Source organism: Mytilus trossulus, chromosome 7 (assembly GCF_036588685.1).
Source record: "Mytilus trossulus isolate FHL-02 chromosome 7, PNRI_Mtr1.1.1.hap1, whole genome shotgun sequence".
NCBI lineage: Eukaryota > Metazoa > Mollusca > Bivalvia > Mytilida > Mytilidae > Mytilus > Mytilus trossulus.
In genome coordinates this window covers 56,793,334-56,811,438 of record NC_086379.1, presented here as the reverse complement: position 1 = coordinate 56,811,438, position 18,105 = coordinate 56,793,334, and the positions used below count along the sequence as shown (strand labels likewise).

The 18,105-nt window shown below is 44.7% G+C and overlaps 1 protein-coding gene across 4 annotated transcripts in view; it reads right to left on the bottom strand.

Moving 5' to 3' along the window:
- LOC134725380 (sodium/calcium exchanger 3-like) overlaps window positions 1–18,105 on the bottom strand; it is a 136,955-nt gene that overhangs the window by 118,349 nt on the left and 501 nt on the right. The gene's annotated exons all lie outside the window — the stretch shown is intronic.

Below are 18,105 nucleotides of genomic sequence, written 5' to 3'. Positions count from 1 at the left end.
TATATCCCTACGGCAAAGTTCCGAACTGGACCTAGCTAAGTTGAAAGGTATTAACCCAAGCTATTCACCACTTAAATATTTTTCTGGGATCCGGGCCCGTTTGGCCACCACAGAGGTTCAAAGTTGCCCATTTACGTATTTTTCATATCACCTACACATTCGGTACCTTTCGGCATATCCCTACGGCAAAGTTCCGAACTGAACCTAGCTCATTTGAAAGGTATTAACCCAAGCTATTCCCCACTTAAATATTTTTCTGGGATCCGGGCCCGTCTGGCCACCACAGAGGTTCAAAGTCGCCCATTTACGTATTGATCATATCAACCACACATTCGGTACTCTTCGGTATATCCCTACGGCAAAGTTCCGAACCGAACCTAGCTCATTTTGAAGGTATTGACCCAAGCTATTCCCCACTTAAATATTTTTCTGGGATCCGGGCCCGTCTGGCCACCACAGAGGTTCAAAGTTGCCCATTTACGTATTTTTCATATCACCTACACATTCGGTACCTTTCGGCATATCCCTACGGCAAAGTTCCGAACTGGACCTAGCTAAGTTGAAAGGTATTAACCCAAGCTATTCACCACTTAAATATTTTTCTGGGATCCGGGCCCGTTTGGCCACCACAGAGGTTCAAAGTTGCCCATTTACGTATTTTTCATATCACCTACACATTCGGTACCTTTCGGCATATCCCTACGGCAAAGTTCCGAACTGAACCTAGCTCATTTGAAAGGTATTAACCCAAGCTATTCCCCACTTAAATATTTTTCTGGGATCCGGTCCCGTCTGGCCACCACAGAGGTTCAAAGTCGCCCATTTACGTATTGATCATATCAACCACACATTCGGTACTCTTCGGTATATCCCTACGGCAAAGTTCCGAACCGGACCTAGCTCATTTTGAAGGTATTGACCCAAGCTATTCCCCACTTAAATATTTTTCTGGGATCCGGGCCCGTCTGGCCACCACAGAGGTTCAAAGTTGCCCATTTACGTATTTTTCATATCACCTACACATTCGGTACCTTTCGGCATATCCCTACGGCAAAGTTCCGAACTGGACCTAGCTTATTTGAAAGGTATTAACCCAAGCTATTCCCCACTTAAATATTTTTCTGGGATCCGGGCCCGTCTGGCCACCACAGAGGTTCAAAGTCGCCCATTTACGTATTGTACATATCAACCACAAATTCGGTACTCTTCGGTATATCCCTACGGCAAAGTTCCGAACCGGACCTAGCTCATTTTGAAGGTATTGACCCAAGCTATTCCCCACTTAAATATTTTTCTGGGATCCGGGCCCGTCTGGCCACCACAGAGGTTCAAAGTTGCCCATTTACGTATTTTTCATATCACCTACACATTCGGTACTTTTCGGCATATCCCTACGGCAAAGTTCCGAACTGGACCTAGCTCAGTTGAAAGGTATTATCCCAAGCTATTCACCACTTAAATATTTTTCTGGGATCCGGGCCCGTTTGGCCACCACAGAGGTTCAAAGTTGCCCATTTACGTACTTTTCATATCACCTACACATTCGGTACCTTTCGGCATATCCCTACGGCAAAGTTCCGAACTGGACCTAGCTCATTTGAAAGGTATTAACCCAAGCTATTCCCCACTTAAATATTTTTCTGGGATCCGGGCCCGTCTGGCCACCACAGAGGTTCAAAGTTGCCCATTTACGTATTTTTCATATCACCTACACATTCGGTACTTTTCGGCATATCCCTACGGCAAAGTTCCGAACTGGACCTAGCTCATTTTGAAGGTATTGACCCAAGCTATTCCCCACTTAAATATTTTTCTGGGATCCGGGCCCGTCTGGCCACCACAGAGGTTCAAAGTTGCCCATTTACGTACTTTTCATATCACCTACACATTCGGTACTCTTCGGTATATCCCTACGGCAAAGTTCCGAACCGGACCTAGCTCATTTTGAAGGTATTGACCCAAGCTATTCCCCACTTAAATATTTTTCTGGGATCCGGGCCCGTCTGGCCACCACAGAGGTTCAAAGTTGCCCATTTACGTATTTTGCATATCACCTACACATTTGGTACTTTTCGGCATATCCCTACGGCAAAGTTCCGAACTGGACCTAGCTCAGTTGAAAGGTATTATCCCAAGCTATTCACCACTTAAATATTTTTCTGGGATCCGGGCCCGTTTGGCCACCACAGAGGTTCAAAGTTGCCCATTTACGTACTTTTCATATCACCTACACATTCGGTACTCTTCGGTATATCCCTACGGCAAAGTTCCGAACCGGACCTAGCTCATTTTGAAGGTATTGACCCAAGCTATTCCCCACTTAAATATTTTTCTGGGATCCGGGCCCGTCTGGCCACCACAGAGGTTCAAAGTTGCCCATTTACGTATTTTTCATATCACCTACACATTCGGTACTTTTCGGCATATCCCTACGGCAAAGTTCCGAACTGGACCTAGCTCAGTTGAAAGGTATTAACCCAAGCTATTCACCACTTAAATATTTTTCTGGGATCCGGGCCCGTTTGGCCACCACAGAGGTTCAAAGTTGCCCATTTACGTATTTTTCATATCACCTACACATTCGGTACCTTTCGGCATATCCCTACGGCAAAGTTCCGAACTGAACCTAGCTCATTTGAAAGGTATTAACCCAAGCTATTCCCCACTTAAATATTTTTCTGGGATCCGGGCCCGTCTGGCCACCACAGAGGTTCAAAGTCGCCCATTTACGTATTGATCATATCAACCACACATTCGGTACTCTTCGGTATATCCCTACGGCAAAGTTCCGAACCGGACCTAGCTCATTTTGAAGGTATTGACCCAAGCTATTCCCCACTTAAATATTTTTCTGGGATCCGGGCCCGTCTGGCCACCACAGAGGTTCAAAGTTGCCCATTTACGTATTTTTCATATCACCTACACATTCGGTACTTTTCGGCATATCCCTACGGCAAAGTTCCGAACTGGACCTAGCTCAGTTGAAAGGTATTATCCCAAGCTATTCACCACTTAAATATTTTTCTGGGATCCGGGCCCGTTTGGCCACCACAGAGGTTCAAAGTTGCCCATTTACGTACTTTTCATATCACCTACACATTCGGTACTCTTCGGTATATCCCTACGGCAAAGTTCCGAACCGGACCTAGCTCATTTTGAAGGTATTGACCCAAGCTATTCCCCACTTAAATATTTTTCTGGGATCCGGGCCCGTCTGGCCACCACAGAGGTTCAAAGTTGCCCATTTACGTATTTTTCATATCACCTACACATTCGGTACTTTTCGGCATATCCCTACGGCAAAAGTTCCGAACTGGACCTAGCTCAGTTGAAAAGTATTAACCCAAGCTATTCACCACTTAAATATTTTTCTGGGATCCGGGCCCGTTTGGCCACCACAGAGGTTCAAAGTTGCCCATTTACGTATTTTTCATATCACCTACACATTCGGTACCTTTCGGCATATCCCTACGGCAAAGTTCCGAACTGGACCAAGCTCATTTGAAAGGTATTAACCCAAGCTATTCCCCACTTAAATATTTTTCTGGGATCCGGGCCCGTCTGGCCACCACAGAGGTTCAAAGTTGCCCATTTACGTACTTTTCATATCACCTACACATTCGGTACCTTTCGGCATATCCCTACGGCAAAGTTCCGAACTGGACCTAGCTCATTTGAAAGGTATTAACCCAAGCTATTCCCCAATTAAATATTTTTCTGGGATCCGGGCCCGTCTGGCCACCACAGAGGTTCAAAGTTGCCCATTTACGTATTTTTCATATCACCTACACATTCGGTACTTTTCGGCATATCCCTACGGCAAAGTTCCGAACTGGACCTAGCTCATTTTGAAGGTATTGACCCAAGCTATTCCCCACTTAAATATTTTTCTGGGATCCGGGCCCGTCTGGCCACCACAGAGGTTCAAAGTTGCCCATTTACGTATTTTTCATATCACCTACACATTCGGTACCTTTCGGCATATCCCTACGGCAAAGTTCCGAACTGGACCTAGCTAAGTTGAAAGGTATTAACCCAAGCTATTCACCACTTAAATATTTTTCTGGGATCCGGGCCCGTTTGGCCACCACAGAGGTTCAAAGTTGCCCATTTACGTATTTTTCATATCACCTACACATTCGGTACCTTTCGGCATATCCCTACGGCAAAGTTCCGAACTGAACCTAGCTCATTTGAAAGGTATTAACCCAAGCTATTCCCCACTTAAATATTTTTCTGGGATCCGGGCCCGTCTGGCCACCACAGAGGTTCAAAGTCGCCCATTTACGTATTTATCATATCAACCACACATTCGGTACTCTTCGGTATATCCCTACGGCAAAGTTCCGAACCGGACCTAGCTCATTTTGAAGGTATTGACCCAAGCTATTCCCCACTTAAATATTTTTCTGGGATCCGGGCCCGTCTGGCCACCACAGAGGTTCAAAGTTGCCCATTTACGTATTTTTCATATCACCTACACATTCGGTACCTTTCGGCATATCCCTACGGCAAAGTTCCGAACTGGACCTAGCTAAGTTGAAAGGTATTAACCCAAGCTATTCACCACTTAAATATTTTTCTGGGATCCGGGCCCGTTTGGCCACCACAGAGGTTCAAAGTTGCCCATTTACGTATTTTTCATATCACCTACACATTCGGTACCTTTCGGCATATCCCTACGGCAAAGTTCCGAACTGAACCTAGCTCATTTGAAAGGTATTAACCCAAGCTATTCCCCACTTAAATATTTTTCTGGGATCCGGGCCCGTCTGGCCACCACAGAGGTTCAAAGTCGCCCATTTACGTATTGATCATATCAACCACACATTCGGTACTCTTCGGTATATCCCTACGGCAAAGTTCCGAACCGGACCTAGCTCATTTTGAAGGTATTGACCCAAGCTATTCCCCACTTAAATATTTTTCTGGGATCCGGGCCCGTCTGGCCACCACAGAGGTTCAAAGTTGCCCATTTACGTATTTTTCATATCACCTACACATTCGGTACCTTTCGGCATATCCCTACGGCAAAGTTCCGAACTGGACCTAGCTTATTTGAAAGGTATTAACCCAAGCTATTCCCCACTTAAATATTTTTCTGGGATCCGGGCCCGTCTGGCCACCACAGAGGTTCAAAGTCGCCCATTTACGTATTGTACATATCAACCACAAATTCGGTACTCTTCGGTATATCCCTACGGCAAAGTTCCGAACCGGACCTAGCTCATTTTGAAGGTATTGACCCAAGCTATTCCCCACTTAAATATTTTTCTGGGATCCGGGCCCGTCTGGCCACCACAGAGGTTCAAAGTTGCCCATTTACGTATTTTTCATATCACCTACACATTCGGTACTTTTCGGCATATCCCTACGACAAAGTTCCGAACTGGACCTAGCTCAGTTGAAAGGTATTATCCCAAGCTATTCACCACTTAAATATTTTTCTGGGATCCGGGCCCGTTTGGCCACCACAGAGGTTCAAAGTTGCCCATTTACGTACTTTTCATATCACCTACACATTCGGTACCTTTCGGCATATCCCTACGGCAAAGTTCCGAACTGGACCTAGCTCATTTGAAAGGTATTAACCCAAGCTATTCCCCACTTAAATATTTTTCTGGGATCCGGGCCCGTCTGGCCACCACAGAGGTTCAAAGTTGCCCATTTACGTATTTTTCATATCACCTACACATTCGGTACTTTTCGGCATATCCCTACGGCAAAGTTCCGAACTGGACCTAGCTCATTTTGAAGGTATTGACCCAAGCTATTCCCCACTTAAATATTTTTCTGGGATCCGGGCCCGTCTGGCCACCACAGAGGTTCAAAGTTGCCCATTTACGTACTTTTCATATCACCTACACATTCGGTACTCTTCGGTATATCCCTACGGCAAAGTTCCGAACCGGACCTAGCTCATTTTGAAGGTATTGACCCAAGCTATTCCCCACTTAAATATTTTTCTGGGATCCGGGCCCGTCTGGCCACCACAGAGGTTCAAAGTTGCCCATTTACGTATTTTGCATATCACCTACACATTTGGTACTTTTCGGCATATCCCTACGGCAAAGTTCCGAACTGGACCTAGCTCAGTTGAAAGGTATTATCCCAAGCTATTCACCACTTAAATATTTTTCTGGGATCCGGGCCCGTTTGGCCACCACAGAGGTTCAAAGTTGCCCATTTACGTACTTTTCATATCACCTACACATTCGGTACTCTTCGGTATATCCCTACGGCAAAGTTCCGAACCGGACCTAGCTCATTTTGAAGGTATTGACCCAAGCTATTCCCCACTTAAATATTTTTCTGGGATCCGGGCCCGTCTGGCCACCACAGAGGTTCAAAGTTGCCCATTTACGTATTTTTCATATCACCTACACATTCGGTACTTTTCGGCATATCCCTACGGCAAAGTTCCGAACTGGACCTAGCTCAGTTGAAAGGTATTAACCCAAGCTATTCACCACTTAAATATTTTTCTGGGATCCGGGCCCGTTTGGCCACCACAGAGGTTCAAAGTTGCCCATTTACGTATTTTTCATATCACCTACACATTCGGTACCTTTCGGCATATCCCTACGGCAAAGTTCCGAACTGAACCTAGCTCATTTGAAAGGTATTAACCCAAGCTATTCCCCACTTAAATATTTTTCTGGGATCCGGGCCCGTCTGGCCACCACAGAGGTTCAAAGTCGCCCATTTACGTATTGATCATATCAACCACACATTCGGTACTCTTCGGTATATCCCTACGGCAAAGTTCCGAACCGGACCTAGCTCATTTTGAAGGTATTGACCCAAGCTATTCCCCACTTAAATATTTTTCTGGGATCCGGGCCCGTCTGGCCACCACAGAGGTTCAAAGTTGCCCATTTACGTATTTTTCATATCACCTACACATTCGGTACTTTTCGGCATATCCCTACGGCAAAGTTCCGAACTGGACCTAGCTCAGTTGAAAGGTATTATCCCAAGCTATTCACCACTTAAATATTTTTCTGGGATCCGGGCCCGTTTGGCCACCACAGAGGTTCAAAGTTGCCCATTTACGTACTTTTCATATCACCTACACATTCGGTACTCTTCGGTATATCCCTACGGCAAAGTTCCGAACCGGACCTAGCTCATTTTGAAGGTATTGACCCAAGCTATTCCCCACTTAAATATTTTTCTGGGATCCGGGCCCGTCTGGCCACCACAGAGGTTCAAAGTTGCCCATTTACGTATTTTTCATATCACCTACACATTCGGTACTTTTCGGCATATCCCTACGGCAAAAGTTCCGAACTGGACCTAGCTCAGTTGAAAGGTATTAACCCAAGCTATTCACCACTTAAATATTTTTCTGGGATCCGGGCCCGTTTGGCCACCACAGAGGTTCAAAGTTGCCCATTTACGTATTTTTCATATGACCTACACATTCGGTACCTTTCGGCATATCCCTACGGCAAAGTTCCGAACTGGACCAAGCTCATTTGAAAGGTATTAACCCAAGCTATTCCCCACTTAAATATTTTTCTGGGATCCGGGCCCGTCTGGCCACCACAGAGGTTCAAAGTTGCCCATTTACGTATTGATCATATCAACCACACATTCGGTACTCTTCGGTATATCCCTACGGCAAAGTTCCGAACCGGACCTAGCTCATTTTGAAGGTATTGACCCAAGCTATTCCCCACTTAAATATTTTTCTGGGATCCGGGCCCGTCTGGCCACCACAGAGGTTCAAAGTTGCCCATTTACGTATTTTTCATATCACCTACACATTCGGTACTTTTCGGCATATCCCTACGGCAAAGTTCCGAACTGGACCTAGCTCAGTTGAAAGGTATTATCCCAAGCTATTCACCACTTAAATATTTTTCTGGGATCCGGGCCCGTTTGGCCACCACAGAGGTTCAAAGTTGCCCATTTACGTACTTTTCATATCACCTACACATTCGGTACTCTTCGGTATATCCCTACGGCAAAGTTCCGAACCGGACCTAGCTCATTTTGAAGGTATTGACCCAAGCTATTCCCCACTTAAATATTTTTCTGGGATCCGGGCCCGTCTGGCCACCACAGAGGTTCAAAGTTGCCCATTTACGTATTTTTCATATCACCTACACATTCGGTACTTTTCGGCATATCCCTACGGCAAAAGTTCCGAACTGGACCTAGCTCAGTTGAAAGGTATTAACCCAAGCTATTCACCACTTAAATATTTTTCTGGGATCCGGGCCCGTTTGGCCACCACAGAGGTTCAAAGTTGCCCATTTACGTATTTTTCATATGACCTACACATTCGGTACCTTTCGGCATATCCCTACGGCAAAGTTCCGAACTGGACCAAGCTCATTTGAAAGGTATTAACCCAAGCTATTCCCCACTTAAATATTTTTCTGGGATCCGGGCCCGTCTGGCCACCACAGAGGTTCAAAGTTGCCCATTTACGTATTGATCATATCAACCACACATTCGGTACTCTTCGGTATATCCCTACGGCAAAGTTCCGAACCGGACCTAGCTCATTTTGAAGGTATTGACCCAAGCTATTCCCCACTTAAATATTTTTCTGGGATCCGGGCCCGTCTGGCCACCACAGAGGTTCAAAGTTGCCCATTTACGTATTTTTCATATCACCTACACATTCGGTACTTTTCGGCATATCCCTACGGCAAAGTTCCGAACTGGACCTAGCTCAGTTGAAAGGTATTATCCCAAGCTATTCACCACTTAAATATTTTTCTGGGATCTGGGCCCGTTTGGCCACCACAGAGGTTCAAAGTTGCCCATTTACGTACTTTTCATATCACCTACACATTCGGTACTCTTCGGTATATCCCTACGGCAAAGTTCCGAACCGGACCTAGCTCATTTTGAAGGTATTGACCCAAGCTATTCCCCACTTAAATATTTTTCTGGGATCCGGGCCCGTCTGGCCACCACAGAGGTTCAAAGTTGCCCATTTACGTATTTTGCATATCACCTACACATTTGGTACTTTTCGGCATATCCCTACGGCAAAGTTCCGAACTGGACCTAGCTCAGTTGAAAGGTATTATCCCAAGCTATTCACCACTTAAATATTTTTCTGGGATCCGGGCCCGTTTGGCCACCACAGAGGTTCAAAGTTGCCCATTTACGTACTTTTCATATCACCTACACATTCGGTACTCTTCGGTATATCCCTACGGCAAAGTTCCGAACCGGACCTAGCTCATTTTGAAGGTATTGACCCAAGCTATTCCCCACTTAAATATTTTTCTGGGATCCGGGCCCGTCTGGCCACCACAGAGGTTCAAAGTTGCCCATTTACGTATTTTTCATATCACCTACACATTCAGTACTTTTCGGCATATCCCTACGGCAAAGTTCCGAACTGGACCTAGCTCAGTTGAAAGGTATTAATCCAAGCTATTCACCACTTAAATATTTTTCTTGGATCCGGGCCCGTTTGGCCACCACAGAGGTTCAAAGTTGCCCATTTACGTATTTTTCATATGACCTACACATTCGGTACCTTTCGGCATATCCCTACGGCAAAGTTCCGAACTGGACCTAGCTTATTTGAAAGGTATTAACCCAAGCTATTCCCCACTTAAATATTTTTCTGGGATCCGGGCCCGTCTGGCCACCACAGAGGTTCAAAGTCGCCCATTTACGTATTGTACATATCAACCACAAATTCGGTACTCTTCGGTATATCCCTACGGCAAAGTTCCGAACCGGACCTAGCTCATTTTGAAGGTATTGACCCAAGCTATTCCCCACTTAAATATTTTTCTGGGATCCGGGCCCGTCTGGCCACCACAGAGGTTCAAAGTTGCCCATTTACGTATTTTTCATATCACCTACACATTCGGTACTTTTCGGCATATCCCTACGGCAAAAGTTCCGAACTGGACCTAGCTCAGTTGAAAGGTATTAACCCAAGCTATTCACCACTTAAATATTTTTCTGGGATCCGGGCCCGTTTGGCCACCACAGAGGTTCAAAGTTGCCCATTTACGTATTTTTCATATGACCTACACATTCGGTACCTTTCGGCATATCCCTACGGCAAAGTTCCGAACTGGACCAAGCTCATTTGAAAGGTATTAACCCAAGCTATTCCCCACTTAAATATTTTTCTGGGATCCGGGCCCGTCTGGCCACCACAGAGGTTCAAAGTTGCCCATTTACGTATTGATCATATCAACCACACATTCGGTACTCTTCGGTATATCCCTACGGCAAAGTTCCGAACCGGACCTAGCTCATTTTGAAGGTATTGACCCAAGCTATTCCCCACTTAAATATTTTTCTGGGATCCGGGCCCGTCTGGCCACCACAGAGGTTCAAAGTTGCCCATTTACGTATTTTTCATATCACCTACACATTCGGTACTTTTCGGCATATCCCTACGGCAAAGTTCCGAACTGGACCTAGCTCAGTTGAAAGGTATTATCCCAAGCTATTCACCACTTAAATATTTTTCTGGGATCTGGGCCCGTTTGGCCACCACAGAGGTTCAAAGTTGCCCATTTACGTACTTTTCATATCACCTACACATTCGGTACTCTTCGGTATATCCCTACGGCAAAGTTCCGAACCGGACCTAGCTCATTTTGAAGGTATTGACCCAAGCTATTCCCCACTTAAATATTTTTCTGGGATCCGGGCCCGTCTGGCCACCACAGAGGTTCAAAGTTGCCCATTTACGTATTTTGCATATCACCTACACATTTGGTACTTTTCGGCATATCCCTACGGCAAAGTTCCGAACTGGACCTAGCTCAGTTGAAAGGTATTATCCCAAGCTATTCACCACTTAAATATTTTTCTGGGATCCGGGCCCGTTTGGCCACCACAGAGGTTCAAAGTTGCCCATTTACGTACTTTTCATATCACCTACACATTCGGTACTCTTCGGTATATCCCTACGGCAAAGTTCCGAACCGGACCTAGCTCATTTTGAAGGTATTGACCCAAGCTATTCCCCACTTAAATATTTTTCTGGGATCCGGGCCCGTCTGGCCACCACAGAGGTTCAAAGTTGCCCATTTACGTATTTTTCATATCACCTACACATTCAGTACTTTTCGGCATATCCCTACGGCAAAGTTCCGAACTGGACCTAGCTCAGTTGAAAGGTATTAATCCAAGCTATTCACCACTTAAATATTTTTCTTGGATCCGGGCCCGTTTGGCCACCACAGAGGTTCAAAGTTGCCCATTTACGTATTTTTCATATGACCTACACATTCGGTACCTTTCGGCATATCCCTACGGCAAAGTTCCGAACTGGACCTAGCTTATTTGAAAGGTATTAACCCAAGCTATTCCCCACTTAAATATTTTTCTGGGATCCGGGCCCGTCTGGCCACCACAGAGGTTCAAAGTCGCCCATTTACGTATTGTACATATCAACCACAAATTCGGTACTCTTCGGTATATCCCTACGGCAAAGTTCCGAACCGGACCTAGCTCATTTTGAAGGTATTGACCCAAGCTATTCCCCACTTAAATATTTTTCTGGGATCCGGGCCCGTCTGGCCACCACAGAGGTTCAAAGTTGCCCATTTACGTATTTTTCATATCACCTACACATTCGGTACTTTTCGGCATATCCCTACGGCAAAAGTTCCGAACTGGACCTAGCTCAGTTGAAAGGTATTAACCCAAGCTATTCACCACTTAAATATTTTTCTGGGATCCGGGCCCGTTTGGCCACCACAGAGGTTCAAAGTTGCCCATTTACGTATTTTTCATATGACCTACACATTCGGTACCTTTCGGCATATCCCTACGGCAAAGTTCCGAACTGGACCAAGCTCATTTGAAAGGTATTAACCCAAGCTATTCCCCACTTAAATATTTTTCTGGGATCCGGGCCCGTCTGGCCACCACAGAGGTTCAAAGTTGCCCATTTACGTATTGATCATATCAACCACACATTCGGTACTCTTCGGTATATCCCTACGGCAAAGTTCCGAACCGGACCTAGCTCATTTTGAAGGTATTGACCCAAGCTATTCCCCACTTAAATATTTTTCTGGGATCCGGGCCCGTCTGGCCACCACAGAGGTTCAAAGTTGCCCATTTACGTATTTTTCATATCACCTACACATTCGGTACTTTTCGGCATATCCCTACGGCAAAGTTCCGAACTGGACCTAGCTCAGTTGAAAGGTATTATCCCAAGCTATTCACCACTTAAATATTTTTCTGGGATCTGGGCCCGTTTGGCCACCACAGAGGTTCAAAGTTGCCCATTTACGTACTTTTCATATCACCTACACATTCGGTACTCTTCGGTATATCCCTACGGCAAAGTTCCGAACCGGACCTAGCTCATTTTGAAGGTATTGACCCAAGCTATTCCCCACTTAAATATTTTTCTGGGATCCGGGCCCGTCTGGCCACCACAGAGGTTCAAAGTTGCCCATTTACGTATTTTGCATATCACCTACACATTTGGTACTTTTCGGCATATCCCTACGGCAAAGTTCCGAACTGGACCTAGCTCAGTTGAAAGGTATTATCCCAAGCTATTCACCACTTAAATATTTTTCTGGGATCCGGGCCCGTTTGGCCACCACAGAGGTTCAAAGTTGCCCATTTACGTACTTTTCATATCACCTACACATTCGGTACTCTTCGGTATATCCCTACGGCAAAGTTCCGAACCGGACCTAGCTCATTTTGAAGGTATTGACCCAAGCTATTCCCCACTTAAATATTTTTCTGGGATCCGGGCCCGTCTGGCCACCACAGAGGTTCAAAGTTGCCCATTTACGTATTTTTCATATCACCTACACATTCAGTACTTTTCGGCATATCCCTACGGCAAAGTTCCGAACTGGACCTAGCTCAGTTGAAAGGTATTAATCCAAGCTATTCACCACTTAAATATTTTTCTTGGATCCGGGCCCGTTTGGCCACCACAGAGGTTCAAAGTTGCCCATTTACGTATTTTTCATATGACCTACACATTCGGTACCTTTCGGCATATCCCTACGGCAAAGTTCCGAACTGGACCTAGCTTATTTGAAAGGTATTAACCCAAGCTATTCCCCACTTAAATATTTTTCTGGGATCCGGGCCCGTCTGGCCACCACAGAGGTTCAAAGTCGCCCATTTACGTATTGTACATATCAACCACAAATTCGGTACTCTTCGGTATATCCCTACGGCAAAGTTCCGAACCGGACCTAGCTCATTTTGAAGGTATTGACCCAAGCTATTCCCCACTTAAATATTTTTCTGGGATCCGGGCCCGTCTGGCCACCACAGAGGTTCAAAGTTGCCCATTTACGTATTTTTCATATCACCTACACATTCGGTACTTTTCGGCATATCCCTACGGCAAAAGTTCCGAACTGGACCTAGCTCAGTTGAAAGGTATTAACCCAAGCTATTCACCACTTAAATATTTTTCTGGGATCCGGGCCCGTTTGGCCACCACAGAGGTTCAAAGTTGCCCATTTACGTATTTTTCATATGACCTACACATTCGGTACCTTTCGGCATATCCCTACGGCAAAGTTCCGAACTGGACCAAGCTCATTTGAAAGGTATTAACCCAAGCTATTCCCCACTTAAATATTTTTCTGGGATCCGGGCCCGTCTGGCCACCACAGAGGTTCAAAGTTGCCCATTTACGTATTGATCATATCAACCACACATTCGGTACTCTTCGGTATATCCCTACGGCAAAGTTCCGAACCGGACCTAGCTCATTTTGAAGGTATTGACCCAAGCTATTCCCCACTTAAATATTTTTCTGGGATCCGGGCCCGTCTGGCCACCACAGAGGTTCAAAGTTGCCCATTTACGTATTTTTCATATCACCTACACATTCGGTACTTTTCGGCATATCCCTACGGCAAAGTTCCGAACTGGACCTAGCTCAGTTGAAAGGTATTATCCCAAGCTATTCACCACTTAAATATTTTTCTGGGATCTGGGCCCGTTTGGCCACCACAGAGGTTCAAAGTTGCCCATTTACGTACTTTTCATATCACCTACACATTCGGTACTCTTCGGTATATCCCTACGGCAAAGTTCCGAACCGGACCTAGCTCATTTTGAAGGTATTGACCCAAGCTATTCCCCACTTAAATATTTTTCTGGGATCCGGGCCCGTCTGGCCACCACAGAGGTTCAAAGTTGCCCATTTACGTATTTTGCATATCACCTACACATTTGGTACTTTTCGGCATATCCCTACGGCAAAGTTCCGAACTGGACCTAGCTCAGTTGAAAGGTATTATCCCAAGCTATTCACCACTTAAATATTTTTCTGGGATCCGGGCCCGTTTGGCCACCACAGAGGTTCAAAGTTGCCCATTTACGTACTTTTCATATCACCTACACATTCGGTACTCTTCGGTATATCCCTACGGCAAAGTTCCGAACCGGACCTAGCTCATTTTGAAGGTATTGACCCAAGCTATTCCCCACTTAAATATTTTTCTGGGATCCGGGCCCGTCTGGCCACCACAGAGGTTCAAAGTTGCCCATTTACGTATTTTTCATATCACCTACACATTCAGTACTTTTCGGCATATCCCTACGGCAAAGTTCCGAACTGGACCTAGCTCAGTTGAAAGGTATTAATCCAAGCTATTCACCACTTAAATATTTTTCTTGGATCCGGGCCCGTTTGGCCACCACAGAGGTTCAAAGTTGCCCATTTACGTATTTTTCATATGACCTACACATTCGGTACCTTTCGGCATATCCCTACGGCAAAGTTCCGAACTGGACCTAGCTTATTTGAAAGGTATTAACCCAAGCTATTCCCCACTTAAATATTTTTCTGGGATCCGGGCCCGTCTGGCCACCACAGAGGTTCAAAGTCGCCCATTTACGTATTGTACATATCAACCACAAATTCGGTACTCTTCGGTATATCCCTACGGCAAAGTTCCGAACCGGACCTAGCTCATTTTGAAGGTATTGACCCAAGCTATTCCCCACTTAAATATTTTTCTGGGATCCGGGCCCGTCTGGCCACCACAGAGGTTCAAAGTTGCCCATTTACGTATTTTTCATATCACCTACACATTCGGTACTTTTCGGCATATCCCTACGGCAAAAGTTCCGAACTGGACCTAGCTCAGTTGAAAGGTATTAACCCAAGCTATTCACCACTTAAATATTTTTCTGGGATCCGGGCCCGTTTGGCCACCACAGAGGTTCAAAGTTGCCCATTTACGTATTTTTCATATGACCTACACATTCGGTACCTTTCGGCATATCCCTACGGCAAAGTTCCGAACTGGACCAAGCTCATTTGAAAGGTATTAACCCAAGCTATTCCCCACTTAAATATTTTTCTGGGATCCGGGCCCGTCTGGCCACCACAGAGGTTCAAAGTTGCCCATTTACGTATTGATCATATCAACCACACATTCGGTACTCTTCGGTATATCCCTACGGCAAAGTTCCGAACCGGACCTAGCTCATTTTGAAGGTATTGACCCAAGCTATTCCCCACTTAAATATTTTTCTGGGATCCGGGCCCGTCTGGCCACCACAGAGGTTCAAAGTTGCCCATTTACGTATTTTTCATATCACCTACACATTCGGTACTTTTCGGCATATCCCTACGGCAAAGTTCCGAACTGGACCTAGCTCAGTTGAAAGGTATTATCCCAAGCTATTCACCACTTAAATATTTTTCTGGGATCTGGGCCCGTTTGGCCACCACAGAGGTTCAAAGTTGCCCATTTACGTACTTTTCATATCACCTACACATTCGGTACTCTTCGGTATATCCCTACGGCAAAGTTCCGAACCGGACCTAGCTCATTTTGAAGGTATTGACCCAAGCTATTCCCCACTTAAATATTTTTCTGGGATCCGGGCCCGTCTGGCCACCACAGAGGTTCAAAGTTGCCCATTTACGTATTTTGCATATCACCTACACATTTGGTACTTTTCGGCATATCCCTACGGCAAAGTTCCGAACTGGACCTAGCTCAGTTGAAAGGTATTATCCCAAGCTATTCACCACTTAAATATTTTTCTGGGATCCGGGCCCGTTTGGCCACCACAGAGGTTCAAAGTTGCCCATTTACGTACTTTTCATATCACCTACACATTCGGTACTCTTCGGTATATCCCTACGGCAAAGTTCCGAACCGGACCTAGCTCATTTTGAAGGTATTGACCCAAGCTATTCCCCACTTAAATATTTTTCTGGGATCCGGGCCCGTCTGGCCACCACAGAGGTTCAAAGTTGCCCATTTACGTATTTTTCATATCACCTACACATTCAGTACTTTTCGGCATATCCCTACGGCAAAGTTCCGAACTGGACCTAGCTCAGTTGAAAGGTATTAATCCAAGCTATTCACCACTTAAATATTTTTCTTGGATCCGGGCCCGTTTGGCCACCACAGAGGTTCAAAGTTGCCCATTTACGTATTTTTCATATGACCTACACATTCGGTACCTTTCGGCATATCCCTACGGCAAAGTTCCGAACTGGACCTAGCTTATTTGAAAGGTATTAACCCAAGCTATTCCCCACTTAAATATTTTTCTGGGATCCGGGCCCGTCTGGCCACCACAGAGGTTCAAAGTCGCCCATTTACGTATTGTACATATCAACCACAAATTCGGTACTCTTCGGTATATCCCTACGGCAAAGTTCCGAACCGGACCTAGCTCATTTTGAAGGTATTGACCCAAGCTATTCCCCACTTAAATATTTTTCTGGGATCCGGGCCCGTCTGGCCACCACAGAGGTTCAAAGTTGCCCATTTACGTATTTTTCATATCACCTACACATTCGGTACTTTTCGGCATATCCCTACGGCAAAAGTTCCGAACTGGACCTAGCTCAGTTGAAAGGTATTAACCCAAGCTATTCACCACTTAAATATTTTTCTGGGATCCGGGCCCGTTTGGCCACCACAGAGGTTCAAAGTTGCCCATTTACGTATTTTTCATATCACCTACACATTCGGTACCTTTCGGCATATCCCTACGGCAAAGTTCCGAACTGGACCAAGCTCATTTGAAAGGTATTAACCCAAGCTATTCCCCACTTAAATATTTTTCTGGGATCCGGGCCCGTCTGGCCACCACAGAGGTTCAAAGTCGCCCATTTACGTATTTTCAATACCCATAATCCAAGATCCTTATAGTCACGTTAATCTCTACACCCAATTTTATATACTACAGAGTCTATAATACCGTTGCATTTGGGGTATTGAAACACCAGGGGTGTAACTGTCATCTGAGCGGTCTCCCGTAGGTTTTCACAATATATTTATTCTTTTTTTGGCTTTCCATAGATATTTCTTTTTATATTTTGGAATATTTTAGAGTGGCCGGCTTTAGTTTTAGTTTTATATATAATATATTAAATTAAATCTTTGTTGAATATTTGATGTCGTTTTATTGATAAAAATCTTTATTACATAAAGACAAATATGCAACTTATATAAGGGTTTATATTCGAGGACAACGAGAATTTACGACAGCTTGAAGGGGTCATAAAACAATTTGCGGAGTAATTTTTCACTCCTGTTAACTATGAAATCATACTTTTTAATGATTTTCAACTAAACTTTGATATTGAACCGACTGCTAGCCACCGGTTGTATATTGAATATCGAATATCAAATAACAAACCGGCATTTAACTTCACTTACATATTTAAAACGTAATGAAATGCTTTTAAAATCAGTACAAGCCGCGAAACTGTCGAATTCCGCTGTTAAACTATATATAACTAAGAATTAGCGATTTTTGGAACGTTTGAGTCTTTTGCATTTTTTTGGTTTTTAGACATTTCGTCAAAATTGGCTGCTGGAAAAAAGTGGCTGCTAACTTGATTGGCCGATAAAAGTGGCTGCCAGCTTGAGTCTGGTTATTTTTATAGGTAACAGTAAATCGGTTTCAGGGAGTTTTCTATCATCATATTTGAAGTTTGCTGTCGGAAGTTATGAAATAATAAATAGCCCACACCCCTATATTTTCTTCTACAACAAAGATAGAAAATTGTTAAATAACAAAAATACTGAACTCCGAGGAAAATTCAAAACGGATATTCCCTTATCAAATGGCAAAATTAAAAGCTCAAACACATCAAACGCATGAGACAATTATCTTCGT